Source organism: Lampetra planeri, chromosome 66, assembly GCF_965212315.1.
Source record: "Lampetra planeri chromosome 66, kcLamPlan1.2.h2, whole genome shotgun sequence".
Classification (NCBI taxonomy): Eukaryota; Metazoa; Chordata; class Hyperoartia; order Petromyzontiformes; family Petromyzontidae; genus Lampetra; species Lampetra planeri.
Window position 1 is genome coordinate 266,896 of NC_136172.1, and position 18,029 is coordinate 284,924.

An 18,029-nucleotide genomic window follows, 5' to 3' on the forward strand; every position below is an offset into this window, starting at 1 on the left:
TCCAGTCTGGGTTCAGAGCCGGACACAGCACACTGAGACAGCTCTGAGTTAAAGCATTGATCCCTGCTGACTATGGCTCACCCAGTATTCTCGCTTTTGCTGGATCCGAGTTCAGCCTTTGACACCGTCGATCGTGACATCTTGGAAAGCATCCATGGGGGTTTCAGGAACTGCTCTTCATTGGTCCAGATCTTATCTAGCTAATCGGGAACAGTTTGAGTCCATGTGAGATTTGAAATCTTCTCCCAGGCACGTGTTCATTTGGCGCTCCTCAGAGTTCAGTTATTGGCCCTATTTTCATTTCCATTCATATGGTCCCACTAGGCAATTTGCTCCGATATCTCGGCCTAAAGTTTCATTGCTATGCGGACGACGCTCAAATGCCTCCATGCTTACTTTGGCGCTGGTTTCCAACGAAAGTTAGTTGCAACAAAACTTCCTCCAATCGAACGGTGTTTCAACGGAGGTGATGCTCAGTGGGTCACCCCGCCAACTTCACAAAGCTGCACCCTTCGACATTACGAGTGACGGTCCCGCAATCAGTTCGGCACAGGGAGTCACACATCTAGTGGGTCATCTGTGATCCCACATTGTCCTTCAAGGCTCTTATTGGAAAAAAAAACATAAATACTTCATTTTTCCATCTTCTGAATATTTCGCGTGTCCGATCTCTTTTCCATGCCTCAGATGCAGAAAAGCTGGCTCATGCCTTCATCTCATCTCGTTATAAACATATTATACGGTCTTAAGAAGGTGCTAATCAATTCGGAGCATGCTCAACATGCAGCGGGCTAGGATGTTAACAAGAACGCTTCCTTCACATCGTATTGCACCCGTTTCGGCCTCCCTGCACTCGCTTCCAGTTTCACATAGAATATAGTTTAAAGTCCCATTGTTAACTTAACAAAGCGGTGAAACCATCTTGCCCCAGCCTATGACATGCTGCACGCTCATATGTCAACCTCAAGGGCCCTAAGATCTGGGCATGATGCTGATCTTCTCTCTGTATTCCCAGGTCAAAGGTTCCGGTCCATGGGTGACCGAGATTTGTCCCCGTGTAGCCCCCGGGCTATGGAATGCTTTTTCACGAGACATCCCTAAGTCTGTGTACATTTTTTTTATTGCACCTTATAACATATTTGTGCGCTTCCGCTTATTTTTTTTGTTAATTGAGTAAACTATTTTTCAAATTGATTTATAATATAACTTTTATGCCGAATGTCTGCTGGTGTTGCTGTGTCGTGTTCTGCGCTTCGAGGTCGTTGATGAAAATCGCTCTATAAATGTAGTAATTATTTTGATTAAGATCTGTAAACGTGAATCACCGCCGTCATCATCACCATCATCACGATCACCATCACAGGTATTGTTACACATGGAACACCATCATCACCATCGTAAGATCTGTAACATGTCAATCACCATCATCATCATCATCACCATCATCACAAGATCTGATGCACGTGGATCACCATGATAAACATCATCACCGTCATCATCACAACATCTGTAACATGTGGATCACCATAATCTCCATCATCATCACAAGATCAGTTACACGTGGATTATCACCATCATCATAACCATCATCACCATCATCATCACAATATATGTAACATGTGGATCACCATCATCATCATCATCACCATCATCATCACCATCACCACAAGATCTGTAACATGTGGATCACCATCATCATCACCATCATGATCACAAGATCTGTTACACGTGGACAACGACCACCATCACCACCACCACCACCACCACCGCAAGATCTCACTCACCCAGCCACTCACCCATTCACTCACCACCTGTGGAACCATTAGGATTCATGCACACAGTCCACATGCCCCCGGCTAAAAGCGTCGGCGTAGTCGCGGTGGGTCACAGCATCGCGCGGTCGCTTGCAGATGCCGCCGCTGCTTCTGCGGCCGTCTGGAACGTTCCTCCCTTCCAATATGGGCAAGCCAGTGGGAGCTGTGTCGTGCCGCTGTTAAGTCACCGTCGTCATCGTCATCTAGATTGACGAAGTAATTTCACTGGAACTCCGATTGGCACGGTTTGGCTTGCACAGGGCTCCAAAGAAGTGCAACACACACACACAGCACGGTTGGCTACGTACGGTGCGAAAGAAGTTCAACACACAATACAAAAAACTACGAGAATGAAAATAATCATAAACGATGATGATTCCTTACCAAGCCAGCAGCATCATCATCATCAGCAGCAGCAGCAGCAGCATCATCATCAGCAGCAGCATCAGCAGCAGCAGCATCATCATCATCAGCAGCAGCAGCAGCTCTGTCTTTTATACTCACCACCTTTTCCTGATCCCCCCCCCCCCTCCTCCCCGAAGCCCAAGTCCCTCGAGTGTCGGGGCCAAGTGAGAGAGCTGATGATGAGTGTGTGTGAGAGTGCGTGTGTGTGTGTGTGGGGGTGTGTGTGTGTGGGGGTGTGTGTGTGTGAGAGTGCGTGTGTGTGTGTGTGGGGGTGTGTGTGTGTGAGGGGGTGGGGGTGTGTGTGTGTGTGTGTGAGGGTATGTGTGTGTGTGTGTGCGTGTGTGTGTGAGAGTGCGTGTGTGTGTGAGGGTGTGTGTGTGGGGGGGTGTGTGTGAGAGTGAGTGTGTGGGTGTGTGAGTGTGGGGGTGTCTGTGTGTGAGTGTGTGAGTGTGTGTACGCGTGTTTGTGTGAGAGTGCGTGTGTGTGTGTGGGTGTGTGTGTGTGTGAGGGGGTGGGTGTGTGTGTGTGTGTGAGGGTATGTGTGTGTGTGGGTGTGTGTGCGTGTGTGTGTGAGAGTGCGTGTGTGTGTGAGGGTGTGTGAGTGGGGGTGTGAGGGTGTGTGTGTGGGGGTGTGTGTGTGAGAGTGCGTGTGTGGGTATGTGTGGGTGTGTGTGTGTGGGGGGGTGTGTGTGAGTGTGTGTACACGTGTGCGTGTGTGTGTGAGAGTGCGTGTGTGTGTGGGGGTGTGTGTGTGTGAGTGTGTGGGGGTGTGTGTGTGTGAGGGTATGTGTGTGTGTGTGCGTGTGTGTGTGAGAGTGCGTGTGTGTGTGTGGGTGTGTGAGGGTGTGTGTGTGGAGGTGTGAGGGTGTGTGTGTGTGGGGTGTGTGTGTGAGAGTGCGTGTGTGGGTATGTGTGGGTGTGTGTGTGGGGGGTGTGTGTGTGAGTGTGTGTACACGTGTGCGTGTGTGTGTGAGAGTGCGTGTGTGTGTGTGGGTGTGTGAGGGTGTGTGTGTGGAGGTGTGAGGGTGTGTGTGTGGGGGTGTGTGTGTGAGTGTGTGTACACGTGTGCGTGTGTGTGTGAGTGCGTGTGTGTGTGTGTGGGTGTGTGTGAGAGTGCGTGTGTGGGTATGTGTGGGTGTGTGTGTGTGGGGGGGGGGTGTGTGAGTGTGTGTACACGTGTGCGTGTGTGTGCGTGTGTGGGTGTGTGTGTGTGGGGGGGTGTGTGTGTGAGTGCGTGTGTGTGTGTGTGGGTGTGTGTACACGTGTGCGTGTGTGTGTGAGTGCGTGTGTGGGTGTGTGTGTGGGGGGGTGTGTGTGTGTGAGGGTATGTGTGTGTGTGTGCGTGTGTGTGTGAGTGCGTGTGTGGGTGTGTGTTTGTGGGGGGGGTGTGTGTGTGAGTGCGTGTGTGTGTGTGTGGGTGTGTGTGTGTGTGGGGTTGTGTGTGAGCGTAGCGGTGGCGACCCAGGTTCGATTCCCGCTCACGGCCAACGCCACCAGTGACGATTATTTTAACCGGTCCTGGGTCTGCCCCTAGATCGACTCAGCCCCAAATGAGTAACCTGATGGCGGTGTGTAGTAAACATCGCCACTGGGGAGACAAAAGCGGCCGGGCGTGGTGCTGGCCACCCACCCCCTCGTGTGCCACAGTGCCGGTAGCCTTCACAGGTAGCACAGCAGTGTCACCATGGCAGGCCAGTTTACCGTGGGAGTTCAGTTCACCACGGAAGTCCAGTTTATCATAGAAGTCCAGTTTACCGTGGGATTTCAGTTTACCATGGGAGTTCAGTTTACCATGGGAGTCATTTTCACCATGGGAGTCCAGTTTATCATGGGAGTTCAGTTTATCATGGAAGTCCAGTTCACCATGGAAGTCCAGTTTATCATGGGAGTTCAGTTTACCGTGGAAGTCCAGTTTATCATGGAAGTCCAGTTTACCATGGAAGTCCAGTTTATCATGGAAGTCCAGTTTATCATGGGAGTTCAGTTTACCGTGGAAGTCCAGTTTATCGTGGGAGTTCAGTTTACCATGGGAGTCCAGTTCACCATGAGAGTCCAGTTTACCATGGAAGTTCAATTTACCATGGAAGTTCAATTTATCATGGGAGTTCAGTTTATCATGGGAGTTCAGTTTATCAGTTAAACATAGAAATGGCACTAGGGAGACAAAGGCAGCCAGGCGTGGTCCTGGCCGCCTACCCCGTACGCACCGTGCCAATCTTTCATACGTGCTGCTACTTGCTAAGAGCACTTGCCCCAACAGTCTGTTAATGTTATACGGGGATCCTTTGTCGTTGTGGTGTGGATAGCCGGGGAGGTACGTGGTGGATGTGTGTATGTGTGTGTGTATGTGTGTGTTTAACCAGGCTGAATTGTGTGAGGAGCTCACAAATCCTTGAAAGATCTGGGCAAAGTCCCATCGGTGAGCTCCTCCGGCAGGCAAGGCTGCGTTGGCTGGGTCACGTAGCCCGCATTCCCAGCCACCGCATGCCTTAACAGCTTTTGTTCGGCCAGATAGAAGGGGCTAAACGGGCGCCTCACGGGCTAGAGAAGAGATGGAGTGATGTGGTACAGGAGGTCGTGGAGCTGAGTGGACTTGCCGATGACTTGTACCAGCGGTGTCAAGATCGGCCTCAGTGGAGGAGGCTCGTGAAGGACGCTACTGGGCAGTTGGAGGCAGTCACCCTCCAACAACAACGGAGGGCGGAGGAGCGACGCTCACAACAACGAGCGGAGCGCCAGGTGGCTAAAGCACAGCAAGTTGGCACAGTAGGGGGCACAGGTGGTGCATCAGCCAGTCATCTCAGTCAGTCGACCCGTGGCATCTGGGTCTGCCCCGTGCCCTCCTGCCAGCGGGCGTTCGACACTTCACGTGGCCTCAAGGTGCACATGGCCTGGCACAAGCGTCGTGGTGACGTCACCGCCACTTAGTGGCGAATGGCGGTTGTTGTGTGTGGGAGATACCCAGTGATGTGTGTGTGTGTGTGTAGAGAAGATATTATGTTAATTATGTGTATATAGCGCCTATTCCAAGGCGCTTTACAGCAATTATACAATTGTACACAGCATGACAACAATTCGAAATAAAGAAATTGGATTATTGTACGTGGTGTCGTTTTGATGCAGCAAAGCAAGGTCGATTGAAAAAGCGGGTTTGGGATAGGGTCTGGTCGTAGTTTTGGGTGGTGGGGGGGGGCACTGAAAGGTGATTATCCAACATTGCATCGGGAAGACAAAGTGGGGGGCGGCGAGTGGCTGGATCCTGGAGTGAGAGAAAGGGGGGCCACGGCGATGGAGTCCACGACAAAGAACGAGCGCCCTCGTCCCGGCTTCGCTTGCCACGAACGCGAAGCTTCACCGTGTGCCCGGCACGCCGACGCGGCGAAGACTTCCCCCGGTGGGAGGGCAAGGAGCTCGAATTCTTCCAATCCTCGGGACTGCTCGAAGCCACGTCGGCTTCCCCGGTGCCGCGACGAAGAACGAGCGGCCTCGTCCCGGCTTCGCTTGTCACGAACGCGAAGCTTTACCGACATGGCAAAGACTTCCCCCGGGTGGTGGGTGGGTGGGGGGGGGGATAAGGAGCTCGAATTCTCCCAATTCTCGGGACCGTTCGAAGCCACGGCGGCTTCCCCGGTGCCGCGAGACGCCTCGGGGAGCCCGCGCGCCCGCGGGAAAGGAGTTGCCTGACGCGCTGGCCTACGGCGGGCGGGGCCGCCAAAAACACGCCGGGTAGTAAGCCCCGTGGTTCGGGGGGGGGGGGTAGGAAAAGTGGGAGCGGCGCATCCGATAAACAAAAAAAACACACAAAGTCGTCGCCAAAATAAGGAGCCGAAAAAATTCTAAAAATGGTGGAGTCCGGGAATGAAGGAGGGGGTTAGAGGAGAGGGAGATAATAAAAATGAAAATAAAAAAACAGTAAAGAAGGAGAAATGTGAACAGTACAGAGAAACTAAAAATTTAAAAAGAGAAAAGCAGAAGAAGAAAAATAAAGAAGAAGAAAAAAAAGAGCGAGGTAGGGGAGGTAAGGGGGATCGCAATAGGGAAAGTAGGGATCGAGCAAAGATGGCTGCTGCTGCCATCTTGTTCTGGAAGGTACCCAATGAGGTGCGTGTGCGTCTGTGTGTGTGTCTGTGTGTACGTGTCTGTGTGTACGTGTCTGTGTGTATGTACGTGTCTGTGTGTATGTGTCTGTGTGTCTGTATGTCTGTATGTGCATGTACGTGTCTGTGTGTGTGAATGTACGTGTCTGTGTGTATGCGTCTGTGTGTACGTGTATGTGTGTGTGTACGGGTCTGTGTGTCTGTATGTACGTGTCTGTGTGTATGCATGTACGTGTCTGTGTGTATGCATGTACGTGTCTATGTATACGTGTCTGTGTATACGTGTCTGTGTGTATGTACGTGTCTGTGTGTATGTACGTGTCTGTGTGTCTGTATGTACGTGTTTGTGTGTGTAAATGTGCGTGTCTGTGTGTATGTGTCTGTGTGTATGTACGTGTCTGTGTGTATGTGTCTGTGTGTATGTACGTGTCTGTGTGTTAGGTGTGTGTATGTACGTGTCTGTGTGTATGTACGTGTCTGTGTGTATATACGTGTCTGTGTGTATGTGTCTGTGTGTATGTACGTGTCTGTGTGTATGTGTCTGTGTGTATGTACGTGTCTGTGTGTATGTACGTGTCTGTGTGTGTGTGTGTGTTTTGGAGATACCCTGTGATGTGTGTGTATGTAAGACGTCTGTGTGTACGTGTCTGTGTGTAGGAGATACCCAGTTAGGTGTGTGCATGTACGTGTCTGTGTGTGTATGTATGTGTGTGGGAGATACCCAGCGAGGTGTGTGCCTTGCGTGGTGATTAGTCATCTGTGTTACCGATCTCCCAATGTGCTGCCCCCCCCCGTCCCCCTCTCTGTGTCCTCACGGGAAATTGAGTGGTGGTGGTGGGGCGTGGTGGTGCAACAGCAGATAACAAATTGGACCACCAGCATCCACTCAGTGCCGCATGAATGGACACGAGTGTCTGTACGTGGGGGTCATTATCGCGACGGTATAAATAGATACGCGCTAGTTGTGTACCTATGTGTGTGTGTGTGTGTCGGTGTGTGTCTGTGTGTGTCTGTGGGGAGCGGTGGTGCAACGGCTAGCGGCTACGCTGCGCTGCGAACCCCAGCCGCCCGAGTTCGATTCCACGCTCACGGCCACCAACACCGCCAGTGACGATTATCTGAACCGGTCTTGGGCCTCCCCTAGGTCGACTCGGCCTCCAATGAGTGGCCTGGTGAGGTGTGTAGCAAAACCATCGCCACTGGGGAGACAAAGACGGCTGGGCGCGGTGCTGGCCAACCACCCCCTCGTGTGCCGTTCTGGCCTTCATAGGTGCTCGCTAACAGCACTTTCCCCAACAGTCTGTTGAGGCTATACAGGGGATATTTGTCTTTGGTGTGTGTGTGTGGTGTGTGCAACCGTGCTATGTGTGTGTGTTGAACTTCTTTCGCACCGTACGTAGCCAACCGTGCTATGTGTGTGTTGAACTTCGTTTGCACCGTACGTAGCCAACCATGCTGTGTGTGTGTGTGTTGAATCAGCTAGCTGGGTAGCCGGCTAGAGGGGACACTGTTTTTCTCGTGTTATCCGTCGAACAATTGAATGTCGGGTTTCAGGTTTAAAAGGCGGGAGACGACATTCGAAAGACATTCAACTGGAATAATGATGATGATGATGAATTAATAAATAACACAGAGACAGCGAAGGGGTGGTAGCTATGAATACAGAATCAATGTCATTCTTTCGCCAGAATATAACTTAAATTCTAAATAATACATTCACATATTTGTTCGTAAACCTCGCCATACATATTATGTTGCCATTTTACTGGCGCATGCACCAGCTGCGGTTTATCCTCCCCTGCGCTCCGCTCGTTGTTGTGAGCGTCGCGCGCTCTCGCCTGCCCTCTGCTGTTGCCGGAGCGGCGACTGACTCCAACTGGCCCTGGAGCCTGCTCAAGGTGCACATAGCCTGGCACTGCCGAGTAGCAGCGTCCTTCACGAGCCTCCTCCTCCACAGAGGCCGACCTTGACACCGCTGGTACCGGTCATCGGCAAGTCCACTCAGCTCCACGTCCTCCTGTACCACATCACTCCATCTCTTCTCTAGCCCGTTCCGCGCCCGTTTAGCCCCCTCTATCAGGCCGAACAAAAAGCTGTTTAGGCAAACGGTGGCTGGGCATGCGGGCTACATGACTCAGCCACACACACACCCCCACACAGACACACCCCCGCACACACCCATACACCACACTTCCCCACACGAATGCCGAATTGTCCTAGTAGCAAAAGTAGCTACATAAGCTACTTTCAAGGGCCCCGCGCTAAACGATTTCAAGCTATCAATTCCGGTTGAGTGAATCTGCACTTGCTCTATTACTATAGTACTATACTGCCTGAAACTTTTATGAACGAATGGGTGTTTAAGGTTAGCGATTTGTCGTATTATCTGGCTTCATAGCAAATGAAAAATACAATTACTTGACTATGAAAGTAAAAAATGTTAATATTAACGTTTTTTTTTAGAGCCCCTTCATAACATATGCTACAGGCCCCGCACTAGCTTAATCCGGCACTGCCCCCCACACACCAAATACAAAGATCCCCCGTATAGCCTTAACAGACTGTAGGGGCAAGTGCTGTTAACGAGCACCTATGAATGCTGGAACGGTACACGAGGGGGTGGGTGGCCAGCACCACGCCCGACCGCCTCCTAGTGGCGATGTTTACACACCGCACCAGGTACTCATTTGAGGCTGAGTCGACCTAGCGGATGCCCGGTTCAGATAATCGTGACTGGTGTTGGCCGTGAGCGGGAATCGAACCCCGTGTCGCCGGGTTCATAGCGCAGCGCGCTAACCGCTGCACCACCGCTCCCCACACAGAGTCACACGCCCATAAACCTCATCCATTCACACTCCACCCTCTCGCCCAACCACTCTGAGATATTTTATTGGGCGGCTAAAGCCCCCAACGAGCTACCGACTCCCCCCCCCTTTTTCCGAAGCGACTAAAGACAACCAGAAATATCATGGGACCTCCTTTGCCAGTACCAAAATATACTAATAGGGTTTTTCCCCTTTTTTTCTGGCAACAAACTGACACCTTTTGCAAGGAATCATGTTTACATTAACCACAATACTTGCAGTCAAATGTTTTTTGGGTTAGATCGCTCGAGTATAAATGTTGTGTCGTAACCCTCTACCACCCCACACGGCCAATTAGTGAGGGATTTGTAAAGTAGTGTAGAGTGTAGTGTAGTGTGTAGTGTAGTGTGTAGTGTAGTGTGTAGTGTAGTGTGTAATGTAGTGTGTAGTGTAGAGTGTAGTGTGTAATGTAGTGTGTAATGTAGTGTGTAGTGTAGAGTGTAGTGTGTAATGTAGTGTATAGTGTAGTGTGTAATGTAGTGTGTCGTGTAGAGTGTAGTGTAGTGTGTCGTGTAGTTTATAGTGTAGAGTATAGTGTGTAGTGTGTAATGTAGTGTGTAGTGTAGTGTGTAGTGTAGTGTATAGTGTGGTGTATAGTGTAGTGTGTAATGTAGTGTGTAGTGTATAGTGTAGTGTATAGTGTCGTGTGTAGTGTAGTGTATAGTGTAGTGTGTAGTGTACTGTGTACTGTGTAGTGTAGTGTGCAGTGTATAGTGTAGTGTATGGTGTATTGTGTAGTGTAGTGTATAGTGTAGTGTATAGTGTGTAGTGTGTAATGTAGTGTGTAATGTAGTGTGTAATGTAGTGTGTAGTGTGTAGTGTAGTGTATAGTGTAGTGTATAGTGTAGTGTGTAATGTAGTGTGTAATGTAGTGTGTAGTGTGTAGTGTAGTGTGTAGTGTAGTGTATAGTGTAGTGTGTAATGGAGTGTGTAATGTAGTGTGTAGTGTAGTGTGTAGTGTAGTGTGTAATGTAGTGTATAGTGTAGTGTATAGTGTAGTGTATAGTGTAGTGTATAGTGTAGTGTATAGTGTAGTGTGTAATGTAGTGTGTAATGTAGTGTGTAGTGCGTAGTGTAGTGTGTAGTGTAGTGTATAGTGTAGTGTGTAATGTAGTGTGTAATGTAGTGTATAGTGTAGTGTGTAGTGTAGTGTATAGTGTAGTGTGTAATGTAGTGTGTAGTGTAGTGTGTAGTGTAGTGTGTAGTGTAGTGTATAGTGTAGTGTGTAATGTAGTGTGTAGTGTAGTGTGTAGTGTAGTGTGTAGTGTAGTGTAGAGTGTAGTGTGTAGTGTAGTGTAGAGTGTAGTGTGTAGTGTAGTGTATAGTGTAGTGTGTAATGTAGTGTGTAGTGTAGTGTGTAGTGTAGTGTGTAGTGTAGTGTAGAGTGTAGTGTGTAGTGTAGTGTGTAATGTAGTGTGTAGTGTAGTGTGTAGTGTAGTGCATAGTGTAGTGTACTACTTCAGCCCACCGGTGTGTTGGAGAGTAAATCCACAACATTTACAATTTGAGCAGTACGACGTTTCGCTGGTAATTCTACATCAACCAGCACCATCGGGCGATTTTCTAGAGTCTGTCACAGGCTACACGCACTAATGGGGATGTCCTTTTGTCTCTGTGTGTGCGTGTGTGGGTGGGTGTGGTGGGAGCGGTGGTGTAGCGGTTAGCGCAACGCTGCACTACGAAACCGGCGGCCAACACCAGTGACGATTCTCTGAACCGGTCCCGGGCCTCCCCTAGGTCGACTCAGCCTCAAATGAGTACCTGGTGCGGTGTGTAAACATCGCCAATGGGGAGACAAAGGCGGCCGGGCGTGGGGAGCTGGACAAGCCCCGCTTTGTACCAGCGTGGACGGCACCCTCGTGTTCATCTTCTGAAGCGCCCGCTCGTCGACGTGGCGTGCGGGATGACCACCACCACCACTGCCACCACCACCACGTGGCATTTCTTTCGTGTTGTGCGCGGTGCACTTAGCTCCACAGCACGTGGATTTTTCGCGTTTATTTGTGTTGCTGGTGACTTTGTGTGTTTCGTATCGGAATCGCCTCCAGTGCTGTTGCTGCTGGCGGCAATAAAAGTTGTTTATAAGTCAAAAGTCTCTCTTTCTCTCTCTGAGCCTAGGGCATGGGTTTCCCGAACACCAAAGACAAATATCCCCCGCATAGCCTGTAACAGACTGTTGGGGCAAGTGCTGTGAGCGAGCAGCAGCGCCTATGAAGGCTAGCGGCACTGTGGCACACAATGGGGTGGGTGGCCAACACCACGCCCGGCCGCCTTTGTCTCCGACGACCGGATCAGATAATCGACCATTTTTTTGGCCGTGAGTTGGAATCGAACTCGGGACACCGGGTTCGCAGCGTAGCACTAACTGCTACACCACCGCTCCCCCAATACCATCGCCACCACCGCCGCTACCACCACCACCACCGCCGCCACCACCACCACCAAGCTCCCGTCTCTCCGCGTATACCAATCTCGTAACAAAAAGAGGTACACTCATTTTTGGAGCATTCTTTAAAGAATTAAACGTCACGAAATATTACAGGAGCATTTGCTTCGCAACGCCTGGACAGGTCCCATATGTATCGTACGTAGCCAACCGTGCAATGTGTGTATGTTGAACTTCTTTCACACCGTACGTTACCAACCGTGCTATGTGTGTGTGTCGAACTTCTTTCACACCGTACGTTAGCAACCGTGCTATGTGTGTGTGTGTCGAACTTCTTTCACACCGTACGTTACCAACCATGCTATGATTGTGTATGTTGAACTTATTTTACACCGTAAGTTACCAACCGTGCTATGTGTGTGTGTGTGTCGAACTTCTTTCGCACCGTACGTAGCCAACCGTGCAAACTGGAAGTGCGGCGCTCGTTACACACACATGGAGAGAGAGAGGGAGAAACGCTGTTCAACTGTCCCGCCGTCCCACGACGCCATTCCCAGGATGCACCTTGCTGCGGAACATCCCGGCGATCGCCCGACGGATCTTCGCCGTGCAGAGGCCGTAGATGATGGGGTTGAGCGCCGGCGGCAGGATGAAATGCGCCAACTGGAAGAACATCTTGATGCCGGTGGGCAGCGACTCGACGCCGATGAATCCCTTGACGAACGAGAAGAGGATCGACGTGTAGTAGACCGAGACCACCAGCAGGTGGCTGCCGCACGTTCGCAGCGCCTTCCGGTAGCCGTCTCGTTTGCAGCACTCGTTGAGGATGAGCGCGTACATGAGGCAGATGAAGCCGGCGGGCAGCACGACGGCGACGGCGAGCATGGCGTAGGAGAAGCGCACCGCGTGCGTCACGTCGCCGCACAGCATGTGCAGCACGCTCAGGGCGTCGCACACGAGCGACGGGTTGACGAGCGGCGCGCACGCGTCCATCGCCAGCAGCAGGTAGATGTTGACTAGGCCGAAGGCGAGGGCCAGGAGCGTCGCGGCGGCGACGGCGGCGAGGGCGCGGGCGTTGGACGCGATGGCGCGGTACCTGAGCGGGCGCACGACGGCCAGGCAGCGGTCCAGGGACATGGCGCTGAGCACGAAGCTCTGGACGCGCGTTGCGAAGTGGACGAAGAACATCTGCGACATCGCCTCGCCGAACGCGATGCGGTTGAGGCCCAGCGCGTTGGCGATGACGCGCGGCAGGCTGGCGGCCGACGAGACCACGTCGGAGGCGGCGATCGCCGCCACGAAGATGAACATGGGGCGGTGGAGGCGGCGCTCGCTCGCGACCGCGAGGCCGATGAGGCCGTTGCCCGTGAAGGAGACGAGGAGGGCGGCGGCGAGGACGGCGACCGCGAGGCACCGAGCGCCCTCCGAGTCGAACACCGGGGGCACCATGAGGACGACCCCCGAGGCGTTGCCGAAGAGAAGCGTCCGCTGGTGGACGAGCGACGTCGCCGTCAAGCTTTTGTCGTTTGGCGGTCGTTGGGTGACCGGTGCGAGAGTGGGGGGGGGGGAGGGGAGGTGGAAGTCAGACAGGTGGGGGAGGGGTGTGGTGGAGACAAAGGGGGTTGGCCGGAACGCATGGATTGTTTTAAATGCTCTCAAAACCTGCTGGGGGGGGGGGGGCTTACGAGTAGCCAGTCGGTGGCAGTGGAGCAAGTGGGTTCTTGACCACCGATTATAATAGCGGAGCTTACGCCGTGAAGGAAAAACTGGCCAGTAGTGGTTGTGGTGGTGGCAGTGGTGATGGGGGTGGGAGTGGAGTTGGTGGTGGTGGTGGAGTTGGTGGTGGTAACGCTGTAGTGAGCAATGCCATGGGGAGAAGTCCAATTTCAATTTGGGTCTTCTCCTCGTGGCGTTTGTAGCCACCACAGTGGCCAATAGGGGCTCTCTGGGTGTGTGCGAGGGGCTGGTAACCCCTCCACCTTCAAAAATATCCCACTAACTTTGTGCCGGTGGCCCCGGATGGACAGGCGTCTATGACGTCTCCTGGCCAAACTCCATTTAGTGGAGGCAGGAGACTGAACTCTTACCCTCGGGGTTCTTCAAAAAACAATGAAGAATCCACTGCGAGTGGCCACGTGGAATGTTCGAGCACTCATTGCGGAGGAGAGGCTGCCACTCCTTTGTCGGGAGCTGGACCGGTACCACCTGCATCTCTGTGACATTCAGGAGGTCGGGTAGACCGACTCTGGCTACTGTCACCATGAGGGGTACATAGGCCTCCATTTGGGGCAGGAGACTGCTAAACAACAGGGAGTGGCTCTTCTTTTGCACAAAATAATGAAAGGGGTGTAGGAGTATGACGGTGAGGTGTAGGAAGCTCTAAGCCCCAGGTGACTGTGGACTCGCTTCCCTATTAACGGGAGACTAGGAATGGGGGTGGTGGTTGCTTATGCCCCCACTGAAGATGAACTTTATTGGAAGGATTCAGGCAAGGCCGATGAGTCAGAAGCCTCCTATGGCCTCATGTCACAGGTGCTAGCCGAAGTGGTCCCTTGGGAGAGAGTCATCCTGTTGGGTGACTTGAATGACCGAGTGGGTCTTGATGCTGGCACCTCGTCGGGAGTGATTGGAAGGCATGGGCCAGATCAGTCAAAGGCTGCGATTCTTTTGTGGAGCCTATGGGCTGTAATTACTAACACGATGTTCCAGCATCGGCGCGCATCCACACAACATCTTGGAAGCACTCTGGGTCCAAGCAAGAACATCTGCTGGACTATATAGTGACGGAACAGCGGATGTGGGCCCATGTCCATGACACAAGGACCTACAATGAAGCTGATCTGCCCACTGACCATCGGCTTGTCATCTATAAGATGCGCCTGTCATTCTTCCACTTCGGCTGTGGGTGTCTATCTAGGACCCCATTCAAACACACCGTGGCCTGGTCTCAGATAGCTGATGAAAGTTGCAAGTGAGAATTTCCTCATTGCATGCAGCTAATGGGAAATGGGCGAGATTTAGGACTGTGGCTCATACAACTGCAAATGATCATTTGGGTACATGGTCCAAAGCTGCCCAGCGAATCTGGCTGATGGAGGAGGTATTCTGGCTGAATGAGATAAAGCGACAGGCACACTCCCAACGTCCACGGCATTCAATTTTGGAGAATGAGGAGGCTTACTGCAGCCTTCACTCGGAGGTTCGGAGCGTCGTGTGGTGCTGCAAGGATGAGTGGTGGTCGCAGGTTACTGAGGGAATGCCTCAGCAGCTTGCGATCACAAATTACTCTTCAATTCCATCAGTAGAGTAACTTGCAGAACCACACCTATCACAAATTTTAGGAGAAAGAGAGACGACCCGATCTCCGACCTTCAGGAACAAATTTGCAGATTTGCTGAGCATTTCTTTGAGGTCTAAGGATGATCCTGCTGAGGCTGCGGTGCCTCAAACATTGGAAGAAGTCGTCACCCCCTGTGAGTGGCTATCTGATGTGATAACTGGTACCAGCAGTATCAAGATCGGCCTCTGTGGAGGAGGCTCGTGTAGGATGCTGCTACTGGGCAGTTAGAGGAAGTCGCCCTCCAGCAACAACGGAGGGCAGAGGAGCGAAGCTCACAACAACAAGCGGAGCCCTGGGTGGCTAAAACACTAGCAAGTTGCCATCGTAGGAGGGGCATAGGTGGTGCATCGACCAGTCATCTCTGTCACTCTATCACGCACCTGAGTTTGTCCCGTGACCTCCTGCCACCGGGCATTTAACACTTCACATCGCCTTAAAGTGCATATGGTCTGGCACAAGCGCTGTGGTGATGTCACCGCCCCTTGGTGGCGAATGGCAATTGTTGTTGGTTGTGGTGGTGGTGGTGCAGGTGGTGTTAGTGGTGGAGGTAGTGGGAGTGGTTGTGGAGGTGGTGGTTGCTACGTTGCTGCTGCTGCTGCACGTGGCTGACTGTGGGGGTCGGTGGATCACACAAGGATGGGTTTGTAGAACTCCCTTCCTACCCGTGGGTGGACGTCGAGGAGGCGTCGTACGCCGGGTTCTGCCAGGTAGAAGGCGGTGCAGCAAGTGGACTAATCTCCATCTGTTCCATCTGTATGGAGGTGGGGGGGGGGGGTGATAGAGCGTTACCCTCTCGTGCAAGGCTATGATTGTCTCCGGGTGCTTCCTCCTCCACACGTGAGTAAGAATATACATGAAGGAGGAGACACATAGAAACTAACCTATACCGTGTATACTCCTTATGAAAAGAAATCACGACGTTTCGATTGCAACACAAGCAATCATCATCAGGTGGGAAAACCACAGCATTATTTTTTGCTCTTGCTGTGGTTTTCCCACCAGATGATGATTGCTTGTGTTGCAATCGAAACGTCGTGATTTATTTTATTTTATCTACCTACGTGACTTTACCGAAAGAACCAAGGAGTATGGATTCCTGCAGTCACGGAAGCTCAAATCTAGATTATGCCGTTCAATTTATTTTACCAGGTAAGGCCCACTGAGCTACTCATCATCATCACGGTGGCTAGGAGATGTTAACTACCTCGCCTGGTGTACAGGAGGTCGTGGGTTCGATCCCAACCCTGACGATGCCTGCTGCTGTATATTTGGAGTTTGCGTGTCTCTCTCTCTCATCATCATCACGGTGGCTAGCAGATGTTAGCTACCTCGCCTGGCATGCAGGAGGTCGTGGGTTCGATCCCGACCCTGACGATGCCTGCTGCTGCTGCTGTATGGGGATTCTGCGTCTCTCTCTCTCTCTCATCATCACGGTGGCTAGGAGATGTTAACGACCTCGCCTGGTACGCAGGAGGTCGTGGGTTCGATCCCGGATCCTGACGATGCCTGCTGCTGCTGCTGTATGTGGAGTCTGCGTCTCTCTCTCATCATCATCACGGTGGCTAGGAGATGTTAATGACCTCGTCTGGTACGCAGGAGGTTGTGGGTTCGATCCCGGATCCTGACGATGCCTGCTGCTGCTGCTGTATGGGGATTCTGCGTCTCTCTCTCTCTCATCATCATCACGGTGGCTAGGATATGTTAATGACCTCGCCTGGTACGCAGGAGGTCGTGGGTTCAATCCCGGACCCTGACGAAGATGCCTGCTGCTGTATATTTGTTTTTGACGCGACTCGTCCACAAGTGATAGCTCAACGAAGTGGTTCATCGGCATCGTGTGGGAATTCACAGCAGCCAAATGCTCTAAACGGATGTTTCAAACATGGAGGGAAAACTCGGGAGACACGCAAACTCCAAATATACAGCAGGCGTCAGGGTCGGGATCGAACCGACTGCCTCCTGTATACCAGGCGAGGTAGTTAACATTTCGCCTCTGTGGCGCCCATAGACTCACAGAGAGACCCATAGACTCACCACACGGAGACACATAGACTTGCAAAGAGGCCCATAGACTCACCAAAAGACCAATACACTTACACGACGAACCATTGTTTGACACAGTCCCATAGACTTACAAAAACATCCATAGATTCACACAGAGACTCACAGACTCACACAGAGACCCGTAGACTCACACAGAAACCCGTAGACTCACACAGAGACCCGTAGACTCACACAGAGACCCGTAGACTCACACAGAGACCTGTAGACTCACACAGAGAGCCATAGATTCACACAGAGTGTAGTGTGTGTAGTGTATAGCATAGTGTGTCCAGCAAAACAAACAGTCTGAGACCAGGAAAAGCACCGGGTAGAGATGATCTCCCAAGTGAAATGGCGAGCGAGGGTGGCGTTTGTGCACAGACTGCCCTACAAGACATCATAATAACTGTCTGGACCACTGGACGAGTTCTGCAGGATTGGAAGGATGCCCTGGTCGTCCCCATCTTTAAGAAAGGGGACCGCACAGACTGTAACAACTACAGGGGCATCTCACTCCTCAGTGTGCCGGGAAAGGTCCTGGCAAGGATCATACAACATCACCGTGCCAGGCACGCTGAGGAGAGGCTTGCGGAGCCCCAATGCGGTTTCTGTCCATCTGCGACAGCAGATGTCTACGGAATTCCAACAAGACCTACATCTCTGCCTCATTGACCTGGTCAAGGCCTATGGTACCATCAGTAGGCCTGGGCTCTGGGTTGTTCTTCATCCTGTTGGAGTCCCCGACTCTCTGCTCACAAGCATTAATAACCTTCATAATGGTGAGTGCGCCAGGGTAAAACTACGTGGCCGGGAGTCGGAGTCATTCCCTGTTCACCTTTTGGGTGCGATAGTGATGTCCTCTGGCTCCCACATTATTTCACATCTATTTAGACCACGTAGTTCATGAAGCCTTCGATGTCTGTACCAAAGTAATTTCCATCTGGTACAGATACAATGGGAAACTGATCTATGCCGGGTGCAGTCAAGGGATGGCTACCTATTTGTCAACCACGTTATGTATGCCGATGATCTGGTGATTGCTGTTCACTCAGAGGAGGAGTTGGAGGTGCTGCTACTGAA